This window comes from Hordeum vulgare, chromosome 2H (assembly GCF_904849725.1).
Source record: "Hordeum vulgare subsp. vulgare chromosome 2H, MorexV3_pseudomolecules_assembly, whole genome shotgun sequence".
In the NCBI taxonomy this organism is placed as follows: domain Eukaryota; kingdom Viridiplantae; phylum Streptophyta; class Magnoliopsida; order Poales; family Poaceae; genus Hordeum; species Hordeum vulgare.
Window position 1 is genome coordinate 8,745,619 of NC_058519.1, and position 26,323 is coordinate 8,771,941.

At 42.7% G+C, this 26,323-nt stretch overlaps 1 pseudogene; it reads right to left on the minus strand.

The window, feature by feature from the left end:
- Nucleotides 1-6,530: 6,530 nt before the first annotated feature.
- LOC123424843 lies at nucleotides 6,531-25,683 on the minus strand (annotated as a pseudogene).
- Nucleotides 25,684-26,323: the final 640 nt, after the last annotated feature.

Below are 26,323 nucleotides of genomic sequence, written 5' to 3' on the forward strand. Positions count from 1 at the left end.
TCCTGGAGAAAAAGCTAATGGTTAGAGATGGTGAAAGCGACACAGGATCATAGGTGAAGCTTTTTCGTTGGAGAAAAGAAGTACGAGCGAGGAGGTGAAAGCTATAGACAAAACTTGGTTCATGCGTCTCCCACCAACGAACAAACAGCTGTAAAACAAAATGTTTTTTATACACATTGTATCCCAGCAGCCGCCGCATTGGAAGACACTTATGTGGCGCCGCTGTATAGTGGTGTCCTTCTATGTTTGTACATTTATACCAACTCTTTTTATCCCCTCAAACTCCATCGTGCCCGATTTGGATTGGGCCCCGCAACTTTTCCTCTGACGTCATGGTACCTAGACATTTATTGTTGACAAAATAACACTAATTTGTTCAATTAATGTCCAATCGGTTGGGTTATTTGGTACTGTTTGGATTACCGTTTCTCTTTCAAATACATTTATAAAAAATATATATATCTGCAACCGTCATTTCTTTTCATATGAAATTTGCACATCAACCAATAAATTACAGATATAAGTTATACACCTCCGTATTAAAATACATCTAGTGATTCAATCCAAGCACGGTCTTAGAAAAACTCCAACGGAGCGACCCATTTCGTCCGCCGCCGTCCGTTTGGATCCGCATGGACAGAAAATTCGGCCCAGCGCGCCGACCCAAACGAACGCGCGTCCGCTTTTCGTCCGCGTGCGGACCCATGTTCAGCCCAATTTTGAGCCTGATTTGGATCGGCGCAGACACAAAGCGAACGCGGACGACGCACGCGTATTCCATCCCCTGGCCCGCCAGTCGGTGGCACATTGGTCGTTCTCCATCCCTATCGACAACACCTATAGCTAGCCATCGCCTCGCCCCCGGCCCGTCACCACTGCCGCCCAGTTCCGACGCCTTCTCCCGTACCTCCCCGGCGCCTACCCATGCTGCCGGCCGCATCGCCACCGGGCCACCGCAACTTCCCCGACCCCAATCCACCATCGCCTGTCAGCTTCGTCGTCCACGCCCGTAAGATGTTCGATAGTTTGCTCAAGGTACAAATGGACTGCGCCGACGAGTTCGTTTTCATAATATTCTGTGTGACTCTGACGTTTCCTCATCCGACAATGAGGAGATGTTGCTTGCCGTGTTGATCCATGACCATCTTAATAGGCAACGGTCGTTGTTCCGGTGCTCGATTCCGGGTCATGTTCCGGCGTTGAATCGCAACCGAGAGAACGACCATTAATTTCCTTCTATGGAAGGATTATTTTGACACAAGCAATCCGATGTTCAAATATCAGATATTCCGGCGACGTTTCCATATGGCTAGGCATGTTTTCAACCGGATTTGAGAGGGGGTGGTCGGATACGATGACTACTTCGAATGCAAAGAGGATATGTGGGATCATGTTGACAACCAATAGGTGTACTTTTAGATAATTTAATTTTTATTGGGCTTGTAAAACTTTGATATATTTTATTCCGGTTATGAAATTATGCTATTTCATTTACTTTTGAAAAATATGCAAATAGTTTGTATTTGTTAAAAACCGGCAACTAATCGGCCACGTGGACAAATATGAATCGGCACATTGGACGCGTTACCAACCTAAATCATAGACCGGGCAGGCACGGAGTCGACGGACAACCCAAACGGATGAAAAACAAATAAAATCGTCATCCGTTTGGATCGGCGGTTGAAGTTGCTGTTAGGATGCGGCGTCCATCCAGGTGCGTGGAAGCTAGCAATCAGCTGGTTGCCTGGGCGGTGGTATGTGTTCCTTCTTTTCCAAGTCGCAATGACTCTGCAGAATGGTGGTACGGGCCGAGACTGCTTAAATAGAGGGAAGATGAGGTGGTTCCGTGCATGATCTACTTATGGGCGATGCTAGGCGTCGGCGCGTCGACCGAACAGTTCGTCCGGTCGTGCCCCAACTATCCGATGCAGCTATCCCCAATCATCTAATCTTCCCCTCTCCTCTCCCCTTCTCCCCCCGTGATGACTTCTTCGTCTTCTTCTGCACGCCCACCCTGGCCGACCTTGCCGCCGGCCACCCCCTTACCTGGACCTCCTTCCCCTAGAGTCCCATGCCGCTGGATAGGCTCTTCGTCCCCGTCGCTGTCGGTTGCCGTCCCCCTCGTCGTCGGTCGCTGTTGCAGCTCCATACCCGCCGCTCGGTGTGGCAGGAAGTCGTCGCCCCTCGTAGCAAAAAAAAACGACGCCTTCTTGAAGCCCGCCGGCATCCTTTGTCGTTGCAGCACCTACCAGTCGCCGTCGTCGCCGCGCTGTCGTGTCGCCGATGCAGCTCCCAACATCGCCGCTCGCCAACATTGGTAAGTCAGGTTGAAGCTTTTTCTCTCATCACTTGAAGCTTTTCCTATGCCGGTTGCAGCTTTTTTAGCAGATTGAAGCTTTTTCCTATGCCGGTTGAAGCTTTTTGTCATGCCGATTGAAGCTTTTTTCACCTAGGGTTGAAGCTTTTTTCGTAAGGGTTGCAGCTTTTTTCACCTAGGGTTGAAGCTTTTTTCGTAAGGGTTGCAGCTTTTTTCACCTAGGGTTGAAGCTTTTTTCGTAAGGGTTGCAACTTTTTTCACCTAGGGTTGAAGCTTTTTTCGTAAGGGTTGCAGCTTTTTCACTTTGGGTAGTGGCTAGTTGAAGCTTCCCCTCTTGATAGTTGAAGCATTTTCTATATACATTGGAAGCTTGTTTGTCAATGGTTGCAAATTTAGGGGTCACAGTAAATAACCATTATCAATTAACATATAGCAACAGCATTTGATGTGTATAATCAATCTATGCCAAATATTCGATGAGGCGCAACTACAACGTCTCCGAGAGTACAGCACATTGACGAATCACGTTCACAGTTGTAATGCACTATCCAACATCTTCACCAATTTTCCGTTGCAGAAACCAGTCATTTTTCAACTTCCAGTTTCGGAAAATTTGGATCCTAAGTACATATTTCTTCTACCCAGAAAGTAAAAAAGAGCATGTCTTGTCTCATCTTAAGAGGGTGTTTGGTTGGACTTTTCTACCAGCTTTCGTAGCTTTGAAGCCCGCAGCCCAACCAAACAGCCAGCTTTCCTAAGAATTTTGACCACGGCTGCAGATTTTTTATATGCGAGCACAGAAGCTGGTCCCGAGCAGCTTCGACAGCTTTCCCCCGCGGTGGATCGATCCCACGGCCATCCTACCCCTGGCACTTCGCTGTAATTACATAAAAACTGCCCCTCCCATATAAACGTGCAAATCCCTCGTTCTGTTTTTTTTCCCAACCATTATCCCCCACAGCAAACACGGGATGAAGCAAGGGCGTCGCTACGGTTACTCGTGGCCAGCCGCGTCCGCCGCCGGAGACCGCGCCTGCCGGCGCCCGCCCTCCCTCGCCCGTGCTTCTCGAGTTCGCCTCGCTCGCGAACAGAGACAGCCGGCCCTCACGAACAGAGACGGACGACCCTCGCCCCTGTTGCCTCGCTCGCCACCGGAAAGGGCGGCCCTCGCGTCGCCCGCCGCAGGAGACCGCCGCCCTCGCGTCGCCCGCCTGCTCTGAACGCACGTCTCCCTGCTCGCCTTCTCAGGATCTGGAAGGTAGCTCTCTGTTCTTCTTTTTCCTTTCCTGTACATGAACTGTGTACAAAAAATAGATGCAAATATGGTTGTGTGTAATTCCATTGCCACAGAACTACATGCCCTCGTTTTTTATTTTATTAGCAGAAAATACATGTATATATGTTTGAATATAGATGCTTTCATATGTATGCATGCCAATAGGCCATATACATACACGTTTTGAGGAGAATGTTTAACTTTGAATAAAATAGATGGACAAAGCAAATTGGGATGCATATCATACTAAAATATTTTGTGAGATATGCAAAGAAGAGACGGAGAAGCACAATAGGCCGGGAGGTTATTTGAGTCCCAAAGGTTACAACAATCTTCAGGAGAAAAATTTTGAGCTAACTAAGAAAAGACGCACAAGAAGGCAATTCAAAAACAAATGGGACCAATTGAAGAAACAATATGCTCGGTTTATGGCGTTGAAGAATTCTGCAACTGGACTTGGTTGGAATGAAAAGATGGGAACAATTGAAGCTGATGATAGTTGGTGGGACATTCATCTTAAGGTGAGGATGGCCATAAATTATTTATGATTAAGTTTTCTAATTGTTTATGTCATTGTATTAATTTGTATGTTATTTTCAGAAATACCCAGGACATGCAAAGTGGCGGTACATGGGCCCTCCCAACTTGAAGGAGATGGATGTTATGTTTGAGAATGCTCATGTCACCGGGGAAACATCCTCCATTCCAGGAGAGATATCCAATAGCTCGGATGATGATGATGATGATGATGCCATTGTGGAGGTAAAAGAAAGTGAAGATTTGGGAACTCCTTTGAAATCTTTGAAGAAGAAAGGAGGGCAAGGTAAAACATTAGGCAAACGCAAATCTAAGTCTAATGTAGAAGATGAAGAGGACAAGAACCCATTTCTTCGTGTGTATAAGCAAACCTTGGGAAACATAAATTCAAGAATGAGTTGTGAAGGATCAGCTAACCATGTTCCCAAAGTTACTACTCCAACCATGGCAGAAGTACTTAATTTGATGGTGGAGTGTGGGGCCGAGGAAGGGACTCCTTTGTTCCACACCGCGACCAAGATTGTGATGAAGCCGGAGTATCGTGAGTTGTTTATGTTGATCAAAACCAAGGAGGGCAGGTTTGACTGGCTTACGGGGGAGCACGAAGCAATGTGCAAGTAGCAAGTTGTATTAAAAACATGTTTCCAAATGTTGTTGTCTTTTCGGAACTATTTAAGTTTGAATGTGAACTATTTCAGTTTGAATGTGAACTATTTCAGTTGTAATGAAAAATGTTGACTCATATGTTTGCTGCCATTTTTTGGGCTGTCCTGTACGTATACATTTGCTGCCATTTTTTAGGCTGCCATGTACGTATACATTTGCTGCCATTTTTTGGGCTGCCATGTACGTATACATTTGCTGTCATTTTTTGGGCTGATGTGCATCTCATATGTGATGGTTGCTGCCATTTTTTGGGCTGCCATGTACTTATACGTTTGCTGCTCTATTTTGTAGATGGATGAAAGTGTTGAGATGGTTGATGACGAGGCTGAGAGGACTTTTCTTCTTCAAATGACACACATTTCATATGAAGTTGCTATGCTGGGTGAAATAGGTAACAAGTATAGTCAGACTTATTTGAACAAAGCACCATATCGAATTCCTCAACAAACTGGTTATGAATGGGTCATGGAGAATCTTGATAGTAGAAAGATGTGCTACAAAATGTTTAGGATGTACCCAGATGTTTTTATGTCATTGCATGATCTTCTAGTTGATGATTATGGATTGCAATCAAGTAGAGGCATGACATCGTTGGAATCATTAGCTATGTTCTTATGGATGGTTGGAGCCCCACAATCTTTCTCTCAAGTTGAAAATCGTTTTGCAAGATCAACTGGAACAATTCATCGAAAGTTCAAAGAAGTGTTGGATTGTCTATGCAAGTTATCATCCAACAACATAAAACCCACTGATTATTCTTTCTCAACTCCTCATGAAAGAATTAAAGATGATCGATTTTGGCCACATTTTGAGGGTGCTATTGGAGCAATAGATGGATGTCACATAACAGTTTCAGTTCCAGCATTAGATGTCATTACCCACACTGGGCGACATGGATTTACTTCTCAAAATGTGATGGCTGTTTGTGACTTTGACATGAGGTTTACTTTCGTCGTTGTTGGGTGGCCGGGCTCGGCACATGACACAAGGATTTTGAATCATACCGTGGAGAAGTATGCACATAAGTTCCCTCTTCCTCCACATGGTACTACAAAACAATACTCATTTCAAAGCAATTTAGTTTCGAGTTTTCTTTTTGTAACGCTAACTTTGTTGTAATTTTTAGGCAAATACTACCTTGTCGATTCAGGCTATCCAAACCGAAGTGGATACCTTGCTCCATACAAAGGCCAAACCTATCATATACCGGAGTTTCGCAATAGGCGAAGAGAACCGACGGGGAAGTATGAGGTATACAATCATGTTCACTCTTCACTTCGCAATGTGGTAGAACGCACATTTGGTGTGCTCAAGGAAAAGTGGCGCATCTTGAAAAAGGTGCCAAAATTCAAGCCTAGATGACAAAAGAAGATTATTGTTGCTTGTATGGCACTTCATAATTATATTCGGGACACCAAGTTACGTGACAAAGAGTTCGATATTCGGGACACCAAGTTACGTGACAAAGATATTTGACTGATGATGTATGAACAAGTAATGTCTTTTGGTGTAGATGTAGGAAATAGGAAGTATATTTTGGTATAAATATGTGGACAATGATATATGAACAATGTCCATGATGATGTATGAACAACTAATGTTATATATGAACAATGTTAGCAATTATCACATTTTAATTACCTCCAAAATACATGCATCAACTAAAAATTAGTGAAACATGTCAAAAAATAGATTATTACCATAATATCAGTACATATACACCGTCTCAGCATCTCAGGGATATTCCAGACATTTACTCGAAAACCACAGTTCAGACAGCCAGTTTACCAAACGACAACACTGCTCACAGCAGCTTTCCTGACACAGCAGCTTTTTCACAGCCCACAGCTCACAGCAGCTTCTCCACAGCCCACAGCCTAACCAAACACCCTCTAAGACTAACTCATCACACCATGCATCTCCGGTTCTCCGCTGCAGCAGTTTTATAAGGGTTCAAGTCAGCCAAAAAAGTTCTCCGCTGCAGCAGTTTTATAAGGGTTCAAGTCAGCCAGAAAAAGTAAGGACCCGAAAACCCTAAGAAGCTCCCCTGAAAATAAAACATGAGAAGAATTCTAACTTTTTATTTGTTTGCCAGAGAGTAAAAGTCATACCTTGTTCTGTAAAAGTAAACATGAGAAGAAACCCAACTTTTTATTTGTTTGCCAGAAAGTAAAAGTCCTGTCCAGGCACCATACCTTGTTCTATGTATGTGCAGTTGCTACATGTCCTAAGCTCTCCCGGATTCAGGCAGAGCATACTACACTAGATCCTCCCTACAAAAGGCCACACGATGAAAGAAAGGTGAACCCATGTCATGATTCACACAACAAAGATATCAAGAGACATAGATGCACAACAAAGGAGGAAGAAATTATATCTTGCTTGCACGCTCACCTGGCAAGCCCTGACGTCCTGGCATCCACACAGGAGCATGCCGTTGAGCAGATCGGTGGCTTGGAACGCGCCCCCTCCCTCACTTCTCTGAATGTAGTTCATTCCAGAAACATGCACAAACATCAATGATTTTGAGTAACAACATAGCTTTGTTGTACTCGAACAGAAAACTGTGATGGAATTTCTCCTTAGTTTTATGTATATAGTATACATATAAATATATATTGATTCCTGTGTTCAGTACCTTGTAGTAATCAACTGCGATGAAATTTGCCCATCGGTTTCCGGCTGCACCGTAGCATGTGTTAGCCATGTCAGCGAGGCCCCTCGAGTGCTGCAAACATGCAGTCAGCTTCATTGGGACAGATGGGAAGTAATTCATGAGGACTAGTGACTTGGTCTTGTCGTTGAGCGGCGCCAACTCCGCACGGTTCGAGCATTTTCCAGCATCCATTCCATCGTCGCCATCTTCAACACAGTGAAATCAATCAGTTTCATAGCAACAGTAGTTAACATAATTAGGAACTGCAGCAGAATGTTTCGTATGGAGGAAGTGTCTCACAATTGTTCTCAACCATGAAATTCTACTGGTATGCTATTCCTTCTGCGACTTGCTTCGATCTGGCAGAGGTGAACACAAGGAGGCGCTGGTTGCTTCTGACCATATCGCTGACAAGAGGCCACTCATGACCATTCTTTGGCATTTTCGACACGGGAAACCAGTACTTCTGTAGACCAGAGGCCTTGAACACGTTTGTCAAGCCATTTGGCGCACGAACATAGTCTTCCAGGATCAACGTAACGATTTCAGATGGGTTGGCAGAAAGAAACGCCTAATTTCCTTGAATGTGTCCAGTGCCGGTTCCTACAATCAAGTAATAATATTTATAGGCTGTATTCTGAAACTCCCTGGACATGGTCAGAGGAAGGCACATTCACTATGTACTCACAAATGCAGTAAAATCGTTGCATTTGCCTCCACTGGAATGGCACAACCATACACCCCCTTTGAAGTCATATGTGTCGAGCATTAGCGCGCGAACACCATTCTGTAGAGCGATGCAGTTGTGATGAGAATTGATGTTCATAAGATAGGACATGTAGAACAACAGAACAGTCTTATAAGATGACGCAGAAGCTACATTTAACTGATCGGTGACTGTATCCTCCTGGTTGTCGAAGGAGATGCGTGGAATTCCGGTGTGCGATGGTTCCCCAACAATCGCGAATGAATTGTGCGTAGTGAGATAGGCGTACTTATTGAATGGCAACGAGTTATTCTGAAGACCAAACCAGAAGTAAAGCAAATTCAAGATGAAACATTAGGTTCATGAAAAAAAAAACTGTTTTCATCATGATTTTCTTGGCTACTGAGTCCAAACAAGTCCTATACTCCTAATTGGGTATTTTTGAGAAGCATCAAACTTATTGAATTTTTTGTTGGCGGGTAATCAAACTTATCGTATTTTGGGAGAAAATAAGGCCATAACGCCCAGCCACATCTTACTGAAATCTCTATGCATGCTGAGAATGTGACCCAAATATACAAGCAACATTACATAAACATAACTATGGAAATGTTCTAAGAAAATCCATCATTTTATCGGCACGAACTGAACAAGAGAATCTTTGTCGTCGAGCGAACTACAATCTGCCCATCACATAAACCGCATTCTGTTTGTTTCAGAAACAGATCTGGCCAACAAAGAATTTGTGAATAAATACTTGACACGCAGAAAACAGTAGCAACAAAATGACACGATCAACATGCTATGTCTATTAGTTTGGGTCTAGTCCATTACGTGATTCTCCTAATGACGTGATCCAGTTATCAAGCAACAACACTTTGTTCATAATCAGAAGACACTGACTATCTTTGATCAACTGGCTAGCCAACTAGAGGCTTGCTAGGGACGGTGTTTTGTCTATGTATCCACACATGTAAATGAGTCTTCATTCAATACAATTATAGCATGGATAATAAACGATTATCTTGATACAGGAATTATAATAATAACTATATCTATTATTGCCTCTAGGGCATAATTCCTTGCATGTTGTAGTTCAACACAAAGCCTTTATAGCTTGGCGGCAGTGATTGAAGGATTCTGTCAGTGATAGCCTCTTGCGGGAGTTCAATCCCCAGCTCAGCTAGACGGTTTGAGTACCCACACATTTTGAGCACATGTTCATTGACAGACGAGTTCTCCTCCATCTTGCAAGCATAGAATTTATCGGAGGTCTCATACCTCTCGATCCGGGCGTTATTCTGAAAGATAAACTTCAACTCCTGGAACATCTCAAATGCTCCATGACGCTCAAAGCGACGTTGAAGTCCCGGTTCTAAGCCATACAATACTGCACATTGAACTACTGAGTAGTCCTCCTTACGTGCTAACCAAGCATTCTTAACATCCTGATCAGCCGTAGCGGGTGGTTCATCTCCTAGCGCAGCATTAAGGACATAATCCTTCTTCCCAGCTTGTAAGATTAGCTTAAGATTACGAGCCCAGTCTACAAAGTTGCTTCCATCATCTTTCAACTTAGCTTTCTCTAGGAACGTATTAAAATTCAGGGTGACTGTCGCGTGAGCCATGATCTACAACACAAATATATTCAAAGTGGACTTAGACTATGTTCAAGATAATTAGAGTTTAACTTAATCAAATTATTTGCTAAACTCCCACTCAAAAAGTACATCTCTCTAGTCATTTGAGTGGTTCATGATCCACTTACACTAGCTCAAGTCCGATCATCACGTGAGTCGAGAATAGTTTCGGTGGTAAGCATCTCTATGCTAATCATATCATCTATATGATTCATGATCGACCTTTCGGTCTCATGTGTTCCGAGGCCATGTCTGCACATGCTAGGCTCGTCAAGCTTAACCCGAGTGTTCCGCGTGCGCAACTGTTTTGCACCCGTTGTATGTGAACGTTGAGTCTATCACACCCGATCATCACGTGGTGTCTCGAAACGACGAACTGTAGCAACGGTGCACAGTCGGGGAGAACACAATTTCGTCTTGAAATTTTAGTGAGAGATCACCTCATAATGCTACCGTCGTTCTAAGCAAAATAAGGTGCATAAAAGGATTAACATCACATGCAATTCATAAGTGACATGATATGGCCATCATCACGTGCTTCTTGATCTCCATCACCAAAGCACCGGCACGATCTTCTTGTCACCAGCGCCACACCATGATCTCTATCAACGTGTTGCCATCGGGGTTGTCGTGCTACTCATGCTATTACTACTAAAGCTACATCCTAGCAAAATAGTAAACGCATCTGCAAGCACAAACGTTAGTATAAAGACAACCCTATGGCTCCTGCCGGTTGCCGTACCATCGACGTGCAAGTCGATATTTCTATTACAACATGATCATCTCATACATCCAATATATCACATCACATCATTGGCCATATCACATCACAATCATACCCTGCAAAAACAAGTTAGACAACGGGGTTACAACAAGTTAGACAATCACAATCATACTAAAGTTGGAGAAACCGACACTTGCCAGTCATCTTTGAGCAACGGGGTTACTCGTAGCGATGAAACCAGTCTCTCGTAAGCGTACGAGTAATGTCGGTCCAAGCCGCTTCAATCCAACAATACCGCGGAATCAAGAAAAGACTAAGGAGGGCAGCAAAACGCACATCACCGCCCACAAAAACTTTTGTGTTCTACTCGAGAAGACATCTACGCATGAACCTAGCTCATGATGCCACTGTTGGGGAACGTCGCATGGGAAACAAAAATTTTCCTACGCGCACGAAGACCTATCATGGTGATGTCCATCTACGAGAGGGGATGAATGATCTACGTACCCTTGTAGACCGTACAGCAGACGCGTTAGTGAACGCGGTTGATGTAGTGGAACATCCTCACGTCCCTCGATCCGCCCCGCGAACAATCCCGCGATCAGTCCCACGATCTAGTACCGAACGGACGGCACCTCCGCGTTCAGCACACGTACAGCTCGACGATAATCTCGGCCTTCTTGATCCAGCAAGAGAGACGGAGAGGTAGAATAGTTCTCCGGCAGCGTGACGGCGCTCCGGAGGTTGGTGATGACCTTGTCTCAGCAGGGCTCCGCCCGAGCTCCGCAGAAACGCGATCTAGAGGAAAAACCGTGGAGGTATGTGGTTGGGCTGCCGTGGAAAAGTCGTCTCAAATCAGCCCTAAAACCTCCGTATATATAGGTGGGAGGGAGGGGACCTTGCCTTGGGGCTCAAGGAGCCCCAAGAGGGTCGGCCGAGTCCAAGGGGGAAGGCTCCCCCCCCCCAAACCGAGTTGGACTTGGTTTGGTGGGTGGGAGTCCTTCCTTCCCTTCCCACCTCCTCCTTTTGTTTTCTTTTCTCTTTGATTTTCTTTCCTAGGCGCATAGGGCCCTTTTGGGCTGCCCCACCAGCCCACTAAGGGCTGGTGCGCCACCCTATTGGCCTATGGGCTTCCCCGGGGTGGGTTGCCCCCCCCCCCCCCGGTGAACTCCCGGAACCCATTCGTCATTCCCGGTAACTCCGAAAACCTTCCGGTAATCAAATGAGGTCATCCTATATATCAATCTTTGCTTCCGGACCATTCCGGAAACCCTCGTGACGTCCGTGATCTCATCCGGGACTCCGAACAACATTCGGTAACCAACCATATAACTCAAATACGCATAAAACAACGTCGAACCTTAAATGTGCAGACCCTGCGGGTTCGAGAACTATGTAGACATGACCCGAGGGACTCCTCGGTCAATATCCAATAGCGGGACCTGGATGCCCATATTGGATCCTACATATTCTACGAAGATCTTATCGTTTGAACCTCAGTGCCAAGGATTCATATAATCCCGTATGTCATTCCATTTGTCCTTCGGTATGTTACTTGCCCGATATTCGATCGTCAGTATCCGCATACCTATTTCAATCTCGTTTACCGGCAAGTCTCTTTACTCGTTCCGTAATACAAGATCCCGCAACTTACACTAAGTCACATTGATTGCAAGGCTTGTGTATGATGTTGTATTACCGAGTGGGCCCCGAGATACCTCTTCGTCACACGGAGTGACAAATCCCAGTCTTGATCCATACTAACTCAACGAACACCTTCGGAGATACCTTTAGAGCATCTTTATAGCCACCCAGTTACCTTCTGACGTTTGATACACACAAAGCATTCCTCCGGTGTCAGTAAGTTATATGATCTCATGGTCATAGGAATAAATACTTGACACGCAGAAAACAGTAGCAACAAAATGACACGATCAACATGCTACTTCTATTAGTTTGGGTCTAGTCCATCACGTGATTCTCCTAATGACGTGATCCAGTTATCAAGCAACAACACTTTGTTCATAATCAGAATACACTGACTATCTTTGATCAACTGGCTAGCCAACTAGAGGCTTGCTAGGGACGGTGTTTTGTCTATGTATCCACACATGTAAATGAGTCTTCATTCAATACAATTATAGCATGGATAATAAACGATTATCTTGATACAGGAATTATAATAATAACTATATTTATTATTGCCTCTAAGGCATAATTCCAACATGCCCTAACCGGAGAGGGCTCCGGACACGGAGGGCTTCTTCATCAACACCATTGCCCCTCCGATGATGCGTTAGTAGTTCACCACAGACCTTCGGGTCCATAGGTAGTAGCTAGATGGCTTCTTCTCTCTCTTGGATCTTCAATACAAAGTTCTCCATGATCTTCATGGAGACATATCCGATGTAACTCTTCTTTTGCGATGTGTTTGTCGAGATCCGATGAATTGTGGATTCATGATTAGATTATCTATGATTATTATTTGAGTCTTTGCTGATTTCTTATATGCATGATTTCATATCCTTGTAATTCTCTTCGAGTTATTGGTTTCGTTTGGCCAACTTGATCTATAATTCTTGCAATGGGAGAAGTGCTTGGTTTTGGGTTCATACCGTGCGGTGACCTCACCCAGTGACAGAAGGGGTAGCGAGGCACGTATCGAGTTGTTGCCATCAAGGGTAAAAAGATGGGGTTTTCATCATATGCTTGAGTTTATCCTTCTACATCATGTCATCTTGCTTAATGCTTTACTCTATTTGTTATGAACTCAATACACTAGATGCATGCTGGATAGCGGTCGATGTTTGGAGGAATAAGAAGTAGATGCTGACAGTATCGGTCTACTTGTGTCGGACGTGATGCCTATATGCATGATCATTGCCTTAGATAACTTTATGACTTTGCGCGATTCTATCAATTGCTCGACAGTAATTTGTTCACCCACCGTGATACTTGCTTTTATGAGAGAAGCCTCTAGTGAACACTATGGCCCCCGGGTCTATTTTCAATCTATTACTTTTAGCTCTATTTTACTTTCTCTGTCAGATCTCACTTTTGCAAACAATAATGAAGGGATTGACAACCCCTTTGTCGCGTTGGGTGCAAGTTTGTTGTTTCTTGCTTAGGTGTCTTGGCACCTCATCTTGACGCTCCTACTGGATTGATACCTTGGTTCTCAAACTGAGGGAAATATTTACTGCTACTGTGCTGCATCACCCTTTCCTCTTCAAGGGCAAAACCAACGCAATCTCGAGTCAACGTGCCAAGTTCTGGTGACGTTACTGGGAAGTAGCAAGAAGGATTTCTGGCACCATTGCCTGGGAGCTGCAAGACAAGACATGAACACCTCCCGTCAACTTGCTAATTTCTGTCGCCATTACCGGGGAGTGTTCAAGATAAGCACATCCACTAAGTACCTCTCGCAAACTCATCTCTTGCATTTACTTTGTTTGCCAGTTGCCTCTCGTTTTCCTCTCCCCCACTTCACCTATTTACCTTTTTCGTTTGCCTTTCCTTTGCTTGTGTGCTATGTGCCTTCAATATGCTTGCATCTTCGCTTGCTAAAAATCTAGTGACATGGATCCTCATCCGCTTCCTAATCTTTTCAAGAGGTCCAACTATGTTGAACTAATTGCTAGTGAGTTTTGCTTACTAGATTATTGATGACCCACAAGTAGAGGGGATCTATCATAGTCCTTTCGATAACTAAGAGTGTCGAACCCAACGAGGAGCAGAAGGATATGACAAGTGGTTTTCAGCAAGGTATTCTCTGCAAGCACTGAAATTGTCGGTATCAGATAGTTGTGTGACAAGATAATTCGTAACCAGTAGCAAGTAACAAAAGTAATAATGGTGCAGCAAGATGGCCCAATCCCTTTTGCAGCAAGGGATAAGCCTGAACAAACTCAAATATAAAGCAAAGCGCTCCCGAGGACACATGGGAATTTTTGTCTAGCTAGTTTTCATCACGTTCATATGATTCGCGTTCGTTACTTTGATAGTTTGATATGTGGGTGGACCGGTGCTTGGGTGCTGCCCTTACTTGGACAAACCTCCCACTTATGATTAACCCCTCGCGCAAGCATCCGCAACTACGAAAGAAGTATTAAGACAAAGTCTAACCATAGCATTAAACTAATGGATCCAAATCAGCCCTTTGCAAAGCAATGCATAAACTAGGGTTTAAGCTTCTGTCACTCTAGCAACCCATCATCAACTTATTACTTCCCAATGACTTCCTCTAGGCCCAAATAATGGTGAAGTGTTATGTAGTCGACGTTCACATAACACCACTAGAGGAAAGACAACACACATCATATCAAAATACCGAACGAATACCAAATTCACATGACTATTTCTAGCAAGACTTACCCCATGTCCTGAGGAACAAAAGTAACTACTCACAAAGCATAAATATGATCATAATCAGAGAGGTAATAAATATCATCAAGGATCCGAACATATAATCTTCCACCAAGTAATCCAACTAGCATCAACTACAAGGAGTAATTAACACTACTAGCAACCATACAAGTACCAATCGGAGTTGTGAGACGGAGATTGGATACAAGAGATGAACTAGGGTTTGGAGATGAGACGGTGCTGATGATGATGTTGCTGGAGATGAGTCCCCTCCAACGAGAGGGGTGTTGGTGATGACGATGGTGACGATTCCCCCTTCCGGGAGGGAAATTTCCCCGGCAGGACAGCCCCGTCGGAGCCCTAGATTGGTTCTACTCAAGTTCCCCCTCGTGGCGGTGGCGTTTCTTCCCGAAAGCTCCGTATCGACTTTTTCTGGAACGAAACCCTTCATATAGCGGAAGATGGGCGTCGGAGGGCTAGCAGGGGGCCCACGAGCCACCACGGCGCGACCAGGGGGGCCGCGCCATGCAGGCTTGTGGCCTCCTGCTGGCGCGCCTCGGGTATTTCTTCCGCCCAGTATTTTTTATATATTCCAAAATAAATATCCGTTGATTTTCACGGCTTTTGGAGTTGCGCAGAATAGGTGTCCCAGACTTGCTCCTATTTCAGTCTAGAATCTCCGGTGCCGGTATTCTCCCTCTTCATGTAAACCTTGCAAAATAAGGGAGAAAAGGCATAAGTATTGTACCAAAAAGTATAATAACAGTCCAAAGTGCGATAAATATCAACATGAAAGCATGGTGCAAAATGGACGTATCAACTCCCCCAAGCTTAGACCTCGCTTGTCCTCAAGCGAAAGACGAGATCAATAAATATGCCCACATGTTTAGAGATAGAGGCGTTGAGAAAATAGAATACGGTCATGCAGGCATCATGATCACAATTAGAAGAGCAATAAAGTCATATAATCTCTTATGCTAAAGTGATAATTCTTTCACAATATAAAGCATGGATCAAGAACCTTATTGAGAATCAACAACCAATAGTCTTTAGTCATCGAAGTAATTGCAATTTATCATAACATGAGAAAGAGTCAAATAAGAGCTTATAAGGCAAACCCACATACTCAATCATCTTTTAGTCTTCCACAATTGCTAAAACTCACATTATACTCATGGTATCAAAGTTTCAGTTGGACACAGAGAAAGATAGGGGCTTATAGTTTTGCCTCCCAACTATTTACCTCAAGGGTAATGTCAATAATAATAATTCATGAGTGCCTGTTTCCAAGCTGAAATATGAATATAGATATTTCCCTAACACATGACGCTTGCCAAGATAACGGCAAAAGGGAATTGGTGTTGATCACCATGACTCTTTTAAAGATCAAAAGTAAAGGTACAAGAAAGGCCCTTCACAGAAGGAAGCAGAGGTTGTCATGCGCTTTTTGAGGTTTGGATGCGTGATCTCTTAGTGTGAAGGAACGTCACTTTGTATTGCCCCTTGTGATAAAGAACTTTATTATGCAGTCTGTCGCTTTTATGTCTTCTTCATCACAGGTTCGTACAAAGCTTATTTTCCAAACACTAATAGAGCATGCATATTTAGAGAGGAATTTTTTTATTGCTTGCACCGATGACAACTTACTTGAAGGATCTTATTCAATCCATAGGTAGGTATGGTGGACTCTCAAGGCAAAACTGGGTTTAAGGTTCATGGATGCACAAGTAGTATCTCTACTTAGTGCGGGAGTTTTGTCTAATATGAAGTGGAAGCAAGCGTCACATGTTAAGTGATCTCTAGTCATATAGCATTGTTCAGAACCAATCAGGCATAAATCATTATGTTGTCTTCCTTGTCCAACATCTACTTCTTAGCATGTAATAGTTCAATGAGTGTTCACAATCATGGATGGTGTCAAAGATGATATATTTATATGTGAACCTCTCTTTCTTTATTACTTCATGTTATTGCAACAATGACCAAGATCTACGTTTGCCTACCCACAACAAGTTTCAATCGACATTCTTCTTATATGTGAAGCTAACACTTCCCATAAGATCATCATATGATCTTTCATGCTTTTGTTCTTTTACTATTCTTTCTCAAAATCATGGCATGAAGCAAAGCCCTTAACTAAGACACCTCTTAATATATAACTCACGGGAACGATTACATAGGGGGGTAACTGATACGTCTCCAACGTATCTATAATTTTTGAGTGTTCCATGTTGTTTTAGTATCAACTTTGGATGTATCATATGCATTTATATGCTATTTTATATCTATTTTGGGACTAATCTATTAACTCAGTGCCCAGTGCCAGTTCCTGTTTTTCCGTGTTTTTTACCTCTTACAGATAGGAATATCAAACGGGGTCCAAACGGAATAAAACTTTCGCCACGATTTTTTTTCCGAACAGAAGACGAATACCAGACTTGAGAACCAAGGCAACGGAGCGCGTGGGACTCCACGAGCCTCCAGGATGCGGGCCCCCCTGGCCGCGCCGTGAGGGCTCATGGGCCCCACGTGGCTCCACTGCCCTACTTCTTCCGCCTATAAATTCCGATAAATCGTGCCATGGAAGAAAAGAGAGCCGCAGTCACTTTTTCGCCGCCGCAAGCCTGTGCTTCCGTGAGATCCCATCTGGAGGCCGTTCCGGTACTCTGCCGGAGAGGGATCTGAAGTTGGAGGGCTTCTTCATCAACACCATTGCCCCTCCGATGATGCGTGAGTAGTTCACCACAGACCTTTGGGTCCATAGCTAGTAGCTAGATGGCTTCTTCTCTACCTTGGATCTTCAATACAAAGTTCTCCATGATCTTCATGGAGATCTATCCGATGTAACTCTTCTTTGAAGTGTGTTTGTCGAGATCCGATGAATTGTGGATTCAAAATCAGATTATCTATGATATTTATTTGAGTCTTTGCTGATCTATTTTATGCATGATTTAATATCCTTGTAATTCTCTTCGAGTTGTCGGTTTTGTTTGGCCAACTTGATCTATGATTCTTGCCATGGGAGAAGTGCTTGGTTTTGGGTTCATACCGTGCGGTGACCTCACCCAGTGATAGAAGGGGTAGCGAGGCACATATCGTGTTGTTGCCATCAAGGGTAAAAATATGGGATTTTCATCATTGGTTTGAGTTTATCCCTCTACATCATGTCATCTTGCTTAAGGCTTTACTCTGTTTTCATGAACTTAATACACTAGATGCATGCTGGATTGCAGTCGGTGTGTGGACTAATAAGAAGTAGATGCTGACAGTATCGGTCTACTAGTCTTGGACGTGATGCCTATATGCATGATCATTGCCTTAGATAACTTTATGACTTTGCGCGATTCTATCAATTGCTCGACAGTAATTAGTTTACCCGCCGTGATATTTGCTTTTATGAGAGAAGCCTCTAGTGAACACTATGGCCCCCGGGTCTATTTTCCATCCATTGTTTTCAGATATATTTTACTTTCTTTGTCAGATCTCACTTTTGCATACAATCGTGAAGGGATTGACAACCCCTTTGTCGCGTTGGGTGCAAGTTTGTTGTTTCTTGCGCAGGTGTCTTGGCGTCTCATCTTGGAACTCCTACTGGATTGATACCTTGGTTCTCAAACTGAGGGAAATACTTGAGGTTGTTGTGCTACATCACCCTTTCCTCTTCAAGGGCAAAACCAACGCAATCTCGAGTCAACTTGCCAATTTCTGGTGACGTGACTGGGAAGTAGCAGGAAGAATTTCTGGCGCCGTTGCCGGGGAGTTGCAAGACAAGACAAGAAAACCTCCCGTCAACTAGCCAATTTTTGGCGTCGTTGCCGGGGAGTCTACAAGTGAAGCACATCTACCAAGTACCTCTCGCAAACTCATCTCTTGAATTTACTTTGTTTGCCAGTTGCCTCTCGTTTTCCTCTCCCCCACTTCACCCATTTGCCTTTTTCTCTCGCCCTTCTTTTTTTGCTTGCCTTTTGTTTGCTTGTGTGGGATAGCTCATCCTTATGGCTAGCTCCACCATTGTTACTCCCGAGTGCGAAGTGCTTAACTTTAAACAAAATGAGGGTGAAAATTTAAAGGATGCCTGTTATAGAATTTGCAACGCTCAGTCTAGAGCCACTCGTAAGCAATCCACTACCGTCTTGCTTCGCAATTTTTATGTGGGTGTTTCCCCTTGGAATAGGTATGTTCTCGACACCATAGTAGGTGGAAATTTCTTGGGAAGCCACACTATCGATTCTTATAGTGCTTTGATAAATTTGGTAGGCTCACCCCCACTCATGGTTAATGGAACTATCTTAACTTTGGAGGATGTGATTCGTAGGCTGGATGTTATTGAGAACAAAGTTGCCACGATTGAACTCATTGTAAACCTGGATAAAAAGATCCACAATCAAATCACTCAATATGGGTCCAAGGTGGGAATGACTTTGAAATTTTTTAAGGAGAAAGAACCCATAGTTAATGAAAAGCTAGATCATGATTCCGCTAGAATTAACAAACTAGAGGATGTCATAACTAACTTGGGTTCCGCTTTTGCCGCTGTCCAAAGCACTCCAACTTCTGCCCACGGAAAGGCTGCTAAGCTTGTTTACGTTCCTAAGAGCGGTGGTGAACCATCTAGTAAGAAAGATGACAACACTTGATTCTTTTTGCCTTGTGCCTAGCTAAGGGCGAGAAACAATAGCGCTTGTTGGGAGGCAACCCAATTTATTTTTGCTTTTTTCTTTATGTTTTGTGTTTTCCAAACTTTCATAATTCTGTTATGATTGTGTTTTTTGTGTTTTAATTAGCGTTTGTGCCAAGTGAAACCTTTATGATTAGTCTTGGTGATAGTTGTTTGATCACGCTGGAAAAGAGAGAAACTTTCTGCTCACGAAATTAATTTTCATTTTTATTATGGAAGAGCTTTTGAGTTGTTTCTTTTTGCTTCTGATTGATATGCAAATTCTCCAGACGTTCATAATTTTTCAGATTTTTTGAGGTAACAGAAGTATACGGAGTATACAGATTGCTACAGACTGTTCTGTTTTTGACAGATTCTGTTTTCATTGTGTTGATCGCTTGTTTTGATGAAACTATGGATAGTATCGGGGGTACGACCCATGGAAAAGTTAGAATACAGTAGTATAACACCAATATGAATGGATTTCAAGTTCACTTAAGTACCTTTCAAGTTAGTAGTTCGTTTCCTTGTGCTAATGATATCACGAGTTTCTGTTTAAGTTTTGTGTTGTGAAGTTTTCAAGTTTTGGGTGATCTTCCTATGGACAATGGAACAAGGAGTGGTAAGAGCCTAAGCTTGGGGATGCCCAAGGCATCCCAAGCCAAATTCAAGGACACCAAAAGCCTAAGCTTGGGAATGCCCCGGGAAGGCATCCCCTCTTTTGTCTTCAATCCATCGGTATGTTACTTGGAGCTATATTTTTATTCACCACATGATATGTGTTTTGCTTGGAGCATCGTGTGTTATATTAGTTTTTGCTTTTAGTTGTGACACAATTATCGTTGCTGCACACCTCTTTTTGAGAGAGACACGCACTCATCGTGTATTTGTTATAATACTCTTTGAGCTTCACTTATATCTTTTGAGCTAGATGATTTTTTGCTCTAGTGCTTCACTTATATCTTGTTAAAGCACAGCGGTGGCATATTTTGTAGAAATAGAAACTCTCGATCTTCACTTATATATTTTTGAGAGTACTCTCTTGAAGAAGCTTGGTAATTGGCGTGTGCTATGAAATTAGTCCTATATGTGATAGGCATCCAAAGAGGATACAATAAAAACCTCCATATTTAAGTGCATTGATTAGTAGGAGAAGTTTGATTCCTCATGATTAGTTTTGAGATGTGCTTATTGTAATATTAGAGTATGATTAGTAGGGTGTTGTGAATCTAGACATACTTGTGATAAAGTTAGTGATTCCCGTAGCATGAATGTATGGTGAACCGCTATGTGATGAAGTTTGAGCATGATTAGTTTATTGATTGTCATCCTTTGTGTAGCGATCGGGATCGCACGATGGTTTATACCTACCAACCCTTCCCCTAGGAGTATGCGTTGAATGCTTTGTTTTGATTACTAATAAAACTTTTGCAACAAGTATATGAGTTCTTCATGACTAATGTGAGTCCATGGTTTAGATGCACTTTCACCTTCCACCATTACTATTTTCTCTAGTGCCGCGAAACTTTCGCCGGTGCATAAACCCACCATATAGCCTCCCTCAAAACAGCCACCATACCTACCTATCATGGCATTTTCATAGCCATTCCGAGATATATTGCCATGAAACTACCACCGTTCCGTCTCATGACATGTGCCACCACTTCTATATTGCCATTGCATGATCGTAAGATAGCTAGCATGATGTTTCTATTTTGATGTCATTGCTATGCTAGATCATTGTCACGGTACACTACCAGAGGCATTTCATATAGAGTCATCATTGCTCTAAGTTTAAGTTGTAAGTGTGATGATCATCATTAATAGAGCATTGTCCCATGTGAGGAAATAAAAGAGGCCAGCGAAGCCCATTTACAAAAAAAGAGGCCAAAGATGCCCACCAAAAAAAAGAGGCCAAAGAGCCCACAAAAAATGAGAGAAAAGAGAGAAGGGACAATTGCTACTATCCTTTTTCCACACTTGTGCTTCAAATAGCACCATGATCTTCATGATAGAGAGCCTCCTATGTTGTCACTTCCATATACTAGTGGAAAATTTTCATTATATAACTTGGCTTGCATATTCCAATGATTGGCTTCCTCAATTGCCCTAGGTCTTCATGAGCAAGCAAGTTGGGTGCACAACCACTAGTTTCCTTTGTGAGCTTTCATACACTTATAAGCTCAAGTGCATCCATTACATGGCAATCCCTACTCATTCACATTGACATCTATTGATGAGCATCTTCATAGCTCATTGATATGCCTAGTCAATGTGACCATCTTCTTCCTTTTTTGCCTCACAACCTCCACCATACTCCACTCCACCTATAGTGTTATAACCATGGCTCACGCTCATGTATTGCGTGAGAGTTGAAAAAGTTTGAGAAAGTAAAGGTGTGAAAACAATTACTTTGTCAATACCGAGGTTGTGCATGATTTAAATTCATTGTTCAATGATGATAGAGCATAGCCAGACTATATGATTTTGTAGGGATAACTTTCTTTTGGCCTTGTTATTTCGAAAGTTCATGATTACTTTGCTAGCATGCTTGAAGTATTATTGTTTTCATGTCAACATTGAACTATTGTTTGGAATCTTATGGATCTGAACATTCATGCCACAACGAAGGAGTTACAAAGAACAAAACATGCTAGGTAGCATTCCACCTCAAAAATTTGGTCTTTATCACTTCCCTACTCGAGGACGAGCAGGAGTTAAGCTTGGGGATGCTTCATACGTCTCCAACGTAGCTAGAATTTTTGAGTGTTCCATTCTGTTTTAGTATCAACTTTGGATGTCTCGTATGCATTTATATGTTGTTTTATATCTTTTTTGGGACTAATCTATTAACTCAGTGCCCAGTGCCAGTTCCTGTTTTTTCCGTTTTTTTGACCTCTTGCAGATACTATGAATGCAATGAAACTAGTGCCAGTTTCAAAAATACCGAAATCATAACATTAACATTTATATATTTGAATTTGAGACAGATATACAAGACCTGAGCCTTGGCTCTGTGGTTGGGCATGCGGTTGTGCAGCCTAACGACCCGAGTTCAATTCCTAGAATTGACAGGTGATGCATAGGGGTTTTCCCCCATTTATTGAGGATCAAGTTTGATGTGTGGTGGAACTACTCATCAAGAAATATCTTGATACTCATTTAAAAAAATTACGAGGACCATGTTTATCTTGGTACTCATACTAATATGGTTGTATGCATCCCTAGTTGGTGCAGAGGCCGGGAATTGAAATTCTCCCCATTTTAAATTCGATTGTTGAACATGTGGTTCGTCCTTCATAGACTGCTTTTATGCAAGGAAGAAACATCCTAGACGAAGTTGCTATCCTCCATGAAATAGTCCACGAACTGCATAGGAAAAAGCTAAATGGGATGGTACTCAAAATCGACTTTGAAAAGGCTTATGACAAAGTCAACTGGTCTTTTCTTCAGCAAACTCTCAAAATGAAAGGTTTTTTTGCAGAGTGGCACGCTATTATTCATATTTTCGTTTTTGGAGGTAGCGTGGCCATTAAAGTCAATGATGACGTGGGCCCCTATTTCCAAACAAAAAAAGGATTAAGACTGGGTGACTCAATATCGCCCATGCTATATAGTGGCGCATATGTTAGCTGTCATGATTGAGTGTGCCAAGGCTGATGGCCAAATTTATGGGATAGTGAATCATCTTGTGGATGGTGGTCTCTCTATCCTTCAATATGCGGACGATACGATTCTCTTCATGGATCATGACCTAGAGAAAGCAAAAATCTAAAGTTAGTTTTATCAGCTTTTGAGCAACTCTCGGGTCTCAAGATCAACTTCCATAAAAGTGAATTGTTTTGTTTCGGCGAGGCTCAAGACGAGGCCCATCTCTATGCTGACTTGTTCGGCTGCGGTTTGGGCCAGTTTCCGATCACGTATTTGGGGATAGCGATACATTATCGGAGACTCACAAATGCTGAATGGAAACACGTTGACGAGAGATTACAAAAAAGACTAAGCAGTTGGAAAGTAAAATTGCTATCTCTGGGCGGAAGATTGGTACTCATAAATTTAGTACTAAGCAATATGGTACTATATATGATTTCCTTCTTCCAGCTGCTGAAAGGAGTTTTACATAGATTGGATTACTTCCGATCAAGATTCTTTTGACAATGAGATAGCGAGAGAAAGAAATATATACTGGCTAAATGGAGTGTGGTTTTCCGTCTCAAAGACCAAGGCGGGCTGGGCATTCATGACCTTGAGGTTAAGAATAAGGCCCTCCTCGGCAAATGGTTGTTTAAGTTATTGACAGAAGATGGTGTATGGCAAACCCTCCTAAAGAGAAAATATGTGGGATCAAAGGTGATATCCCAGGTATACTGGAAGCCTAGTGACTCTCACTTTTTGGCGGTCCTAATGGCTACGAAGAAATATTTCTTCCTCTATGGCTCCTTCTCAATTAAGGATGGCTCCGAAATTAGATTCTGGGAGGACAAGTGGCTGGTAATGCCTCACTTCGGGAACAATATCCAGCTCTGTACAATATTGTACGTCACAAGGGTGATACTATCGCCACAGTTTTGGGATCATTTCCACCAAATGTGATGTTTAGAAGAAATTTAATTGGACCCAGACTTCAATCATGGAATACGCTGCTCCAGCGGCTGCCCACGGTGACGTTGTCACAAGAGTCCGATGTATTTCGTTGGAACCTACTCGGGAATGGACAATTCTCAGTGGAGTCCATGTACAAAGCTCTGCTCCAATCCGATGTGCCACTTGATAATAACAAGAAGTCTCAAAGATGAAGATACCTCTTAAGAATAAATTTTTTGCATGGTATCTTCGTCGCGGAGTCATTCTTACGAAAGATAACCTTATTAAGAGGAATTGGCATGGAAGTACGCTCTGTGTTTTTTGTCAACATGATGAGACAATAAAACATTTGTTCTTCCAATGTAAATTGGCTCGTTCTGTATAGTTAGTCATCCAAATAGCTTCTGGCTTGTATCCTCCTCGTAGTTTCGCTAATATATTTGGCAACTGGTTGCATGGGATTGAACACAAGTTTAAAACTCTTCTCAGGGTGAGAGCGCTTGTTGTTATTTGGTCGCTTTGGCTATGTAGAAATGATAAGGTTTTTAACGGGAAAAGTACTTCTCTAACGCAGGTTATCTATAGATGTACCGGGACGCTTCATTTATGGTTGTTTCTACAATGTGTGGAGAATCGCGACCTGTTTACGGAGGTGTGTACACGATTGCAGGCTACCGCGAGGGATACTTTTCTCCAACATGGCTGGCAGCATGATCTTAGGAATGCCCCCCTACGACTTAGGCATTATACATACTATAGATGTTTCTGTGTATTACGCCTCTTTTTTTGGTTTTGTTTTATGAATGGATTGCTTATTGACTGTGTGCATCTTAGTTATGCAAAGGCCGGATGTAATGCTAAAATATTTAAGTAATAAAGCGTCCCTTATCGAAAAAATACCAGACCTGAGTAGTAAGTGTTGACTCATGCAGAGTCACTCCTTCTTTGCTTTAACTTCTTGGTCGGCTTGATGCTCAGTCTGGCCAATCGGATGACCCCCTTTTCTCTACTTTGTTCAGCTTTGCGAATGAGAAAGATTCTTTTAGGTCACTTCGACTTTATTGGACTGGCCAATCCCAAAAAATATATATCACGATCCATGAACGCTTTCATGCTTCATTGTGAAAGATTACAGTTCAAATTGATCTCTGACCTAGATCCTCTAAAATCATGTGCCGGTTGTATGATCAGATATTTAGGAAGGAGGCCACATTCAAGTCGTTATAACGGAGCAGTGCGGGTTGACCACTAATCTGTAAAAAGTCCCGATAGAGAGAACAGAGGAACCCGATAGAGAAAGCGAGGAAGCAAGTCCACCAATAGTCATAGGTTTTTGATCCAAAAACTAGGTCGAAGAAGAAGATGAGACTGAATTCTTAACTAAGATTGAGGACCCGAGAATGAATATACGTATATCTATATCTATATATCTACATCATTATATAAATGGGAGTTTCAAAGTGGTCCCATCCGAGCTTCAGTAGTGATTTCCCAAACTTACACATACTAGCAGGCAGAAGGCGCGGCGGCACGCCGCGCCCATGCAGAAGCCCATGCGTACATCTATATTATCGTTTATTTCAAAGAGAAAAGGGGTGGTAGTGGGTTTGAGTTTAAGCTAGTTGCTTGCAAACCCTTGTATTCTTTTGTGCTTGTTTGTCGAGGTGGTGTACAAATAAAGCAAGAAACATGATCAATTCGTATACTACATGAAAACGCAAGGTCTTCCATTACAATTTTAGGAACTAACAGAGGGAAACAAATAAACTAAGAAAAATAAAATGGCCAGGAATAGAAAAATAACCATTTTTTCTTCAGTCACTCATTCTGTGTATGAGTGAATCTACATGTGTGTCAAATTTATCGTGTATGGCCATAATAATTGCTTCGGGTGCTTGCCTGATGATTAGGGAAAGTGGTTCGATGATAAACGGATAATGCCACATTGCACAGTCTTGTATGCTGATGTGCGTGACCCATGAACACATTCTTGTGGAAGTCATTGTTCGGTTGCATTATGGTCCTGGGGAATTTCACAACAAATATTAAGTATGAATGACACACATTGCAAAGCAGATGATTTTTGTAAGAAAAAGATTATGGAATAATATCGATGCAAAGAACAAAAAAAGTATTTAGGAAAACATTAATTTATTAGCAGTTAAAATAGAATGTGTAAATGATTGCCAATATAC